This window comes from Rhinopithecus roxellana, chromosome 7 (genome assembly GCF_007565055.1).
Source record: "Rhinopithecus roxellana isolate Shanxi Qingling chromosome 7, ASM756505v1, whole genome shotgun sequence".
Lineage (NCBI taxonomy): Eukaryota > Metazoa > Chordata > Mammalia > Primates > Cercopithecidae > Rhinopithecus > Rhinopithecus roxellana.
In genome coordinates, this window is record NC_044555.1 from 68,811,069 (window position 1) to 68,820,310 (window position 9,242).

Below are 9,242 nucleotides of genomic sequence, written 5' to 3' on the forward strand. Positions count from 1 at the left end.
GTCACATTCCACCTGTTTCTGTATCTCTTACTCCCACTCCTCCAATCATTCTTTCCTTTGCTTCTTCTTCCTGGCCCTCTCAGCAGGCTTGAGCCACATTTCTCCTTGCCGAGTGGAAAAAGCAGAGGTCTTCAAGCTGGTGGTGAGTCATCATTTGGTGGGGATGCCACAGACCAGAGTGTCCATGTGGGTGCTCTCCTGCCTTTGATTCACAGGATTATGTACATGGTTGCCCTGGGCAGGTGTATGAGTCCAAATGAGTTGTCACAGCAAGGAGGGTGAGCTGAGTAATGGTATTCAGAGTCCAAATCAACAGCAGTTTTCTTTTCAGAGGTTTGTGTGAGGCTCCATGTCTGTGTAACAGTCAGTGTCAGGTGGTTTAGGGCCTGGAGGGCTTGGAAAATGTGAGAGAGAGTGAGAGGTGAAGGGCCTGGCCTGGGGTGACTTGAAAGTAGAGCAGCCAACCAGCCTGGGCAGCACAGGGAGACCCTGCCCCCACAGAACATTTCAAAAGTAGCTTGGCATGGTGGCACACACCTGTAGCCCCAGCTACTCAGGAGGCTGAGGGGGGAGGATTGCTTGAGCCTAGGAGGCGGAGGCTGCAACGAGCCATGATCACACCACTCCACTGCACTCCAGCCTGGGAGACAGAAGGAGACTCTGTCTCAAAAACAAACTGACAAATCAAACAAACAAACAAAAGAAAGTACAACAGCAGAGGTGAAAGTTCCCTGTTGCCTAGTTTTGCTATGTCAAAATCAGGCTTTGACATTTGGGTTACAAGCAATGCTGCCAAGTTATGCCCCCTGTTTACTAAACAGGTCTGTGGGGTCTGCACCGCTGACTTCACAGGAACTCCCTGCAAACAGTACCCTGAAGGGAAAGTGGAAGTAGGTGGCCTCAGAGTCTTTTATTTGGCTTTTGAAATAATAGTGCTGTTTAGGAAAGCATCTCTTACATAACCCTGAGGCTGCAGAGCTGATCTCTGTGAACCTATCATGGGCCGTGCCCTGAGTGAGGCTCTGCTTCAAGCTCTTCTGTGAGGGAGAAACCGAGAGAGGCATGAATGTAACAGGGAGTGATGGAGAGACGATCATGGGGCTATGGGAGGACTGGGGAGGCGGGCAGTCACTCAGCCTTGGGAATTGGAACGGAGTCAGTGAAGAGTTCCCAGAGGAGGCGTGCCTGAAAGGAGGGACAAAGGAAATTGGTCAAGAAATAGAGAAAAGGGAGAGCATCACAAGTCGAAGCCCAAGACAATACCGTGAATTTTTGCAACTGAAAATATGTAGGCCTGGCTTTCTGTTCTAGGGTTTAATAGAAGTCAAAGTCAGTCACAAGGTTCCAGTACAGGAACCTGAAAAGCTGTGCCTCACAGAGACACGGAACCCTGGTTTTTGAGAACCCAAAGTGTATATGTTTAATAGAATTTTGATAGCAGTCCATTGATCATTTTTCCAGTGTGATTCATGCTTCATGTGTCCTACCTAAGATATCGTTGCCTAGCCTCACAACAGAGATGTTCTCTTCTGTTGTTTGTAGGTTTTAATATTTTGCAATTTGCACTTGGATCTAGGATTTATTTTGAATTAATGCCTGCAAGAAGTGTGAATAATGTTGGGATGAATGGTGAGATGTTGAAGTTTTTTGGGTCTTCCATAAAGAGATCTACTTTTTCCAGCACTATTAGTTAATTGTCAGCTAATTTAATTATCTTTGAGCCTTTATTAAAAATCAACTTACTATATATATGTAAGTCTATTTCTAGCCCTTCTTCTATTTCATCCAGTGATCCCTATGTGAATTCTTAAGGTCATACCAGGCTGTCATGATTACCATGTCTTTACATTAAGTCAGAGACTTTGGTGATGTAAGTCCTTCATGTTTGTTCTTTTCCAAATGACTTTGGATCTTCTATGTCGTTTGCATTTATATATAACTTTGAGAAACAGTTCTTCACTTTATTGAAGATTATGGCGAGCCTATAGATCAATTACTTGAGAAGTGACATCTTAACCTGAGTCTTCTGATCAATGAACATTTATATATCTGTTTATTGAGGTCTTCACTTTCTCTCGCCAATATTTTACAGTGGTCTGCATACAGGTCTTTCACATATTACATTAAAATTCTCAATAGATACCTGATTTATTTTGCTATAATTATAAATGACATTTTAAATAATGTCATCTCCAATTATTTGTTCCCAGGATGTTGAAAGACAGTGGGTTTTTGTATGTTGAGTTTCTATCTTGTAACTTTGTTATGTGACTTGTTAGGTCTAGGAGATGTTTATCCCCGCATTCCTTAGTATTTTGTATACAGACTGTCATGCTCTTTGTAAATGGAGAGTTTTTTTTTTATTCCTTCCTGTTCAATCTGTATGCCTTTTATTTATTTTCCTTGGCTCATTGCACTAGCTGGGACCTCAAGTACAATTGTGTACACATGGTAAGAGTTTGCCTTATTTTTAATCTTATGGGAGAAGCATTCAGTATTTCCCCATTAGGTATGGTGCCAGCTGCAGGCTTTTTGTAGGAGCACTTTATTAGGTTGAGGACGTTGCTTTATGTACTTATCAAGTGGTTTGGGTTTTTTTGGTCATGAATGGGTGTTTCATGTTATCAAATTACTTTTCTGTTATATATCTTGATAATAACTCTTCTTTTCTTTTGTTCCATTAATATGGCGAAATACATTCACGGATTTTTAATGGTAAAATGACCTTACATTCCTAGGACAGACAGTGCTTGGCAGTAGATTACTTTTTTCATATATTATTGGATTCAAGTTGCTAAAATTTTATCAAGGAGTTTTGTATCCACGTTCATTAGGATCACTGGTTTGTAGTACTTTTTTTTTTTCTTCTGGAATCTTTTTTCTATCTTTTTTAAAGTAAAAGTAATGCTGCCATCATAAAATGAATTGGAAAGTGTTCCCTCCTGTATTTTCTAAATGTGTTCTTTTAGGACTACTACTATGTTTTCTTTAAATGTATGATACTGCTCACCAGTAAATCTATTGAAGACTGAAGTTTTCTTTATGATTTATAAATTTGATTGAAAAAAGTCTCCACATAACCATTCTTTTAACCTTAACAAGGTCTTTAGGGATGACCACCAATTAATTAATTATATGTAGTTATTGGAAGAGTGTGCTTAAAAATTTTTCCTCAGCTTTCAAATGTCTTCTTTTCTTTTTTTTTATTTTTATTTTTCTTTATTTCCTCTAAAGAAATAAACGGGACACATGTGCAGAACGTGCGGGTTTGTTGCATAAGTATACATGTGGCATGGGTGGTTTGCTGCACCTATTGACCCATCCTCTAGGTTGCCTCCCCTCATCCCCCACCCCCCAACAGGTCCTGGTGTGTGTCGTTCCCCTCTCTGTGTCCATGTGTTCTCATTGTTCAACTCCCACTTACGAGTGAGAACATGCGGTGTTTGGTTTTCTGCTCCTGTGATAGTTTGCTGAGAATGATGGCTTCCAGCTGCATCCATGTCCCTGCAAAGGACATGATCCCATTCCTTTTTATGGCTGCATAGTATTCCATGGTGTATATGTACCACATTTTCTTTATCCAGTTTATCATTGGTGGGCATTTGGGTTGGTTCCAAGTTTTTGCTATTGTAAATAGTGCCTGCAATAAACATACGTGTGCATGTATCTTCATAGTAGAATGACTTCTATTCCTTTGGGTATATACCCATTAATGGGATTGCTGGGTCAAATGGTATTTCTGGTTCTAGATCCTTGAGGAATCACCGCACTGTCTTCCACAATGGTTGAACTAATTTACATGCCACCAACCGTGTAAAAGTGTTCCCATTTCTCCACGGCCTCACCAGCATCTATTGTTTCTTGACATTTTAATAAATGGCCATTCTGACTGGCATAAGTTGGTATCTCATTGTGGTTTTGATTTACATTTCTCCGATGATGAGTGATGTTGAGCTTTTTTTCATATGTTTGTAGATGGCGTAACTGTCTTCTTTTGAGAAGTGTCTGTCCGTATCCTTTGTCCACTTTTTGATGGGAATGTTTGTTTTTTTCTTGTAAATTTGTTTAAGTGCCCTGTAAATTCTGGATATTAGCCTTTTGTCGGATGGGTAGATTGCAATAATTTTCTCCCATTCTGTAGGTTGCCTGTTCACTCTGATGATCGTTTCTTTTGCTGCGCAGAAGCTCTTTAGTTTAATTAGATTCCATTTGTCAATTTTGGTTTCTGTTGCAGTTGCTTTTGGTGTTTTCCTCATGAAGTCTTTGCCCATTCCTATGTCCTGAATAGTATTGCCTAGGTTCTCTTCTAGGGTTTTGATGGTTTTGGGTTTTCCATTTAAGCCTTTAATCCATCTTGAGTTAATTTTTATATAAGGTGTGAGGAAGGGGTCCAGTTTCTGTTTTCTGCATATGGCTAGCCAGTTTTCCCAGCACCATTTATTTAATAGGAAACCCTTTCCCCTTGTTTTTGTTAGGTTTTTTGAAGATCAGATGGTTTAGATGTGTGGTGTTATTTCTGTGATCTCTATTCTGTTCCATTGGTCTATATGTCTGTGTTTTGGTACCAGTACCATGCTGTTTTGGTTACTGTAGCCTTGTAGTATAGTTTGAAGACAGGTAGCATGATGCCACCAGTTTTGTTCTTCTTGCTTAGGATTGTCTTTGCTATACGGGGTCTTCTTTGATCCCATATGAAATTTAAAGTAGTTTTTTTTTTTTTTTTTCTCTAGTTCTGTGAAGAAAGTCAATGGTCTTCATGGGCATAGTATTGGATCTATAAATTACTTTGGGCAGTATGGCCATTTTCACGACATTGATTCTTCCTATCCATGAGCATGAAATGTTCTTCCATTTGTTTGTGTCCTCTCTTACTTCCTTGAGCAGTGGTTTGTAGTTCTCCTTGAAGAGGTCCTTCACATCCCTTGTGAGTTTTATTCCTAGGTATTTTATTTTCTTGGTAGCAATTGTGAATGGGAGTTCACTCATGATTTAGCTCTCTGCTTGTCTATTATTGGTGTATAGGAATGCTTGTGATTTTTACACATTGATTTTTGTATCCTGAGACTTTGCCGAAGTTGCTTATCAACTGAAGGAGATTTGGGGCTGAGACGTTGGAGTTTTCTAAATATACTGTCATGTCCTTTGCAAATAGAGACAATTTTAGATACTCTCTTCTTATTTGAATTCCCTTTATTTCTTCTTCTTGCCTGATTGTCCCGGCCAGAGTTTCCAATTCTATGTTGAATAAGAGTGGTGAGAGAGGGCATCCTTGTCTTGTGCCGGGTTTCAAAGGGAATGTTTCCAGGTTTGTCATAAATAGTTCTTATTATTTCGAGATATGTTCCATCGATACCTAGTTCATCAAAAGTTTTTAGCATGAAGGGGTGTTGGGTTTTATTGAAGGTCTTTTCTGCACGTATTGAGACAATCATGTGGTTTTGTCATTGGTTCTGTCTATGTGATGGACAACGTTTACTGATTTGCGTATGCTGAAGTAGCCTTGCATCCCAGGGATGAAGCCAACTTGATCGTGGTGGAAAAGCTTTTTGATGTGCTGCGGTATTCGGTTTGGCAGTATTTTACTGAGAATTTGTGTATGGATGTTCATCAGGGATATTGGCCTGAAATTTTCTTTATTTGTTGTGTCTCTTCCAAGTTTTGGAATCAGGGTGATGCTGGCCTCATAAAATGAGTTAGGGAGAGTCCCTTTTTTCTATTGTTGGAAATACTTTCAGAAGGAACAGTACCAGGTCCTCTTTGTACCTCTGGTAGAATTTGGCTGTGAATCCGTCTGGTCCTGGGCTTTTTTTGGTCAATAGGCTATTAATTAGTGCCTCAATTGTAATTTTCCTTTTAATGTGGTGCATCACATTAATTAATTTGCACGAGTTGAACCATCCTTGCTTCCCAGGGATAAATCCTGCTTAGTCATGGTGAACGATCCTTTTAATGTGCTCCTGAGTTTGGTTTGCTCGTATTTTGTTGAGAATTTCTGCATCTATGTTCATCAGAGATAGTGTCCTCCTGCTTCCTTCTCTTGAAGCGTTTTCATCACGCTTTGGTATCAGGGTGACCCTGGCCTCATAGAACGAACTTGAAAGCATTCTCTCTTCTTCAAGCTTTGGGAAGCGTTTGAGAAGGTTTGGGGTTAATTTTCTTTAAATGTTTGGTAGAATTCACCAGGGAAGCCATCTGATCCTTAGCTTTTCTTTAATGGGAGGTTTTTGATTACTGACTCAATCTCCTTACTCCGTATTGGACTGTACAGATTTTCTGTTTTTTAATGATGCAGGCATGGTTGGCTGTATGTGTCTATGAATTTATCCACTTGTGGGCTGACCCATTTATTGCTGCGTAATTGTTCACAGTTGTCTCTTATGGTCCGTTTTATATTTCTGGCATCAATTGTAAAGTCTCTTCTTTCATGCCTGATTTTATTTCCCTGATTCTTCTCTCTTTTCTTCTTATTTGGTCTGGCTAAAGGTTTGTTAATTTTGTTTATCTTTTCAAAAAACCAACTCTTTCATTGATTATCTTCCTATGGTCTTCTATTCTCTATTTTGTTTATTTCTGCTCTAATTTTTATTATTTCATTCCTTCTGCTAACTTTGGAGTTAGTTTGTTCTTCTTTTCCTAGTTCCTGGAGATAAAAAATAAATTTAGGCCAGGCGCTGTGGCTCACGCCTGTAATTCCAGCACTTTGGGAGGCCGAGGCGGGCGGATCACGAGGTGAGGAGATCGAGACCATCCTGGCCAGCATGGTGAAACCCCGTCTCTACTAAAATACAAAAAATTAGCCGGGCGTGGGCGCCTGTAGTCCCAGCTACTCGGGAGGCTGAGACAGGAGAATGGCTTGAACCCAGGAAGCAGAGGTTGCAGTAAGCTGAGATTGTGCCACTGCACTCTAGCCTGGCAACAGAGAGAGATTCCGTCTCAAAACAAAACAAAACAAAATAAAATAAAATAAATAGAATAAATAAAATAAAAATAAAAATAAATTTAATGGACATCAATATATGTTGTTTAAATCCATGTACTTGATGTTTGTTTTCTATTTTCCCATTTGTTCTTTACTCCTCTCATCCGTTTTTTTTCATCTCATCACATTTTCGTTGGGCGTTTTAGGATTCCATTTGTCTTCACTACTGTCTTATTAGCTATATCTATTTCAATTTATTTAAATGGTTGCTCAACTTATCACACTCTATCTTCAAGTAATACTATACCATTTCACATACAATGTTTGACTCTCACTAGAGTATACCTTATTTTTCTTCTCTTTTTTTGCAGTGCTATTGTTACGCATTTTATTTCTACATTTGCTATAACTTATGTATGTTATAAACACCATTCCACTTTGAAGGTAGTTTGTTATAAACTGTCAGTTGTCAGTTGTCATTTATATATATATATATATATATATATATTTTTTTTTTTTTTTTTAACGAGGAAAATGCTATCTTTTATATATGGCCATAGGTTTCGTTCATTCCTCTTGGTCAATCCTAGTTTCCACGTGGTATCATTTTACTTCTGCCTATATTTACTTCTGTCTGTATATTTTTTGGAGAGAAATGGCTGTTCACATCTTTTGCCCATTTCTCAATGAGGTTATATGTTTTATTATTAATTTCTAAAACTAATCTCTATAATCTAGATACAAGTCACTTATAAGTTATATGATTTGCAAATACTTTCTCCCATTCTGAGGCTTCTTTTTTCACATTCTTGATGGTCTTATTAATTGGAGCAAAAAGTTTTTAATTTTAATGAAGTCCTGTTTATCCTATCCCATTGTAGTTTTGGTTTGCATTTCTCTGATGATCAATGATGTTGAGTACCTTTCCATATGTCTGTTTGCCATTTGTATGTCTTCTTTTGAGACGTGTCTATTCAGATCCCTCGACTATTTTTTAATCGGATTATTACATTTTTTCCCTACAGAGTTGTTTGAGCTCCTTATGTATTGTGATTATTAATCTCTTGTCAGACAGGTAGTTTGCAAATATTTTCTCTCCCATTCTGTGGGTTTGTCTCTTTACTTTGTTGATGAACAAAGGATTCCACTTGAGACTCCTAGTTTCATTGATTTTGTCCCCATGGTTTCCTATTCTCTATTTTCTTTTCATTGTTGATGGTTTCCTTTGCTGTGGCAGAAGCTTTTCAAATTGATGTGATCCCACTGGTCTTTTTTTTTTTTTTTTTTTTTTTTTCTTGCTTTGGTTGCCTGTGTGTGGGGGATATTACTCAAGAAATCTTTGCCCAGTGCAATATACTGGAGAGTTTCCCCTAATGCTTTCTTTTAGTACTTTCACAGTTTGAAGTCTTAGATTTAAGTCTGTAATTCATTTAAATTTTATTTTTGTATAAGGTGAAAGATAGAGGTCCAGTTTCATGCTTCTGCATATGAATATCCAGTTTTCCCAGGCCCATTTATTGAAGAGACTCTTTTCCCTAGTGTATGTTCTTGGCACCTTTGTGGCAAATGAGTTCACTGTAGGTGTGTGGTTTTGTTTCTGGGTTCTCTATTATGTCCCATTGATCTATGTGCCTGTTTTTATGCCAGTACCATGCCTTTTTGGTTGCTATAGCTCTGTAGTATAACATGAAGCCAGGTGATATGATTCCTCCAGTTTTGTTCTTTTTACTCAGGACAGCTTTTGCTCTTCTTTTGGCAATCTGTAGATTGTTTTGGATAGCATGAATATTTTAACAACAATAGTTCTTCCAATCAACGAACATGGAATAGCTTTTCATATTTTTGCAATCCCCTTCAATTTCTTTCATCAGTGTTTTACAGTGTTCCTTGTGGAGATTTTCACTTCCTTTGTTAAGTTAATTCCTGGGTATTTTATTTTATTGATAGCTATTGTAAGTGGGATTTCTTAACTGGTTTCTTTTCCAGATTGTTCACAGTTGGCAGTGATTTTCGTATGTTGATTTTATACCCTGGGACTTTACTGAATTCGTTTATCAGTGCTAATCGTTTTTTGGTGGGGTCTTTAGGTTTTTCCAAATATAAGATTATGTCATCTGCAAACAAGGAGCAAACAAGGGTGATTTGGCTTTTTCCTCTGTAATTTTGGCACCCTTTATTTCTTTCTCTTGTCTGATTGCTCTAGCTAGAACTTCCAGTACTATGTTGAATAACAGCGGTGAAAGTGGGCATCCTTTCCAGATCTGGGCATGTTCCAGATCTTAGAGGAAAGCCTTTCAGTTTTTGCCCATTCAGTATGATCCTA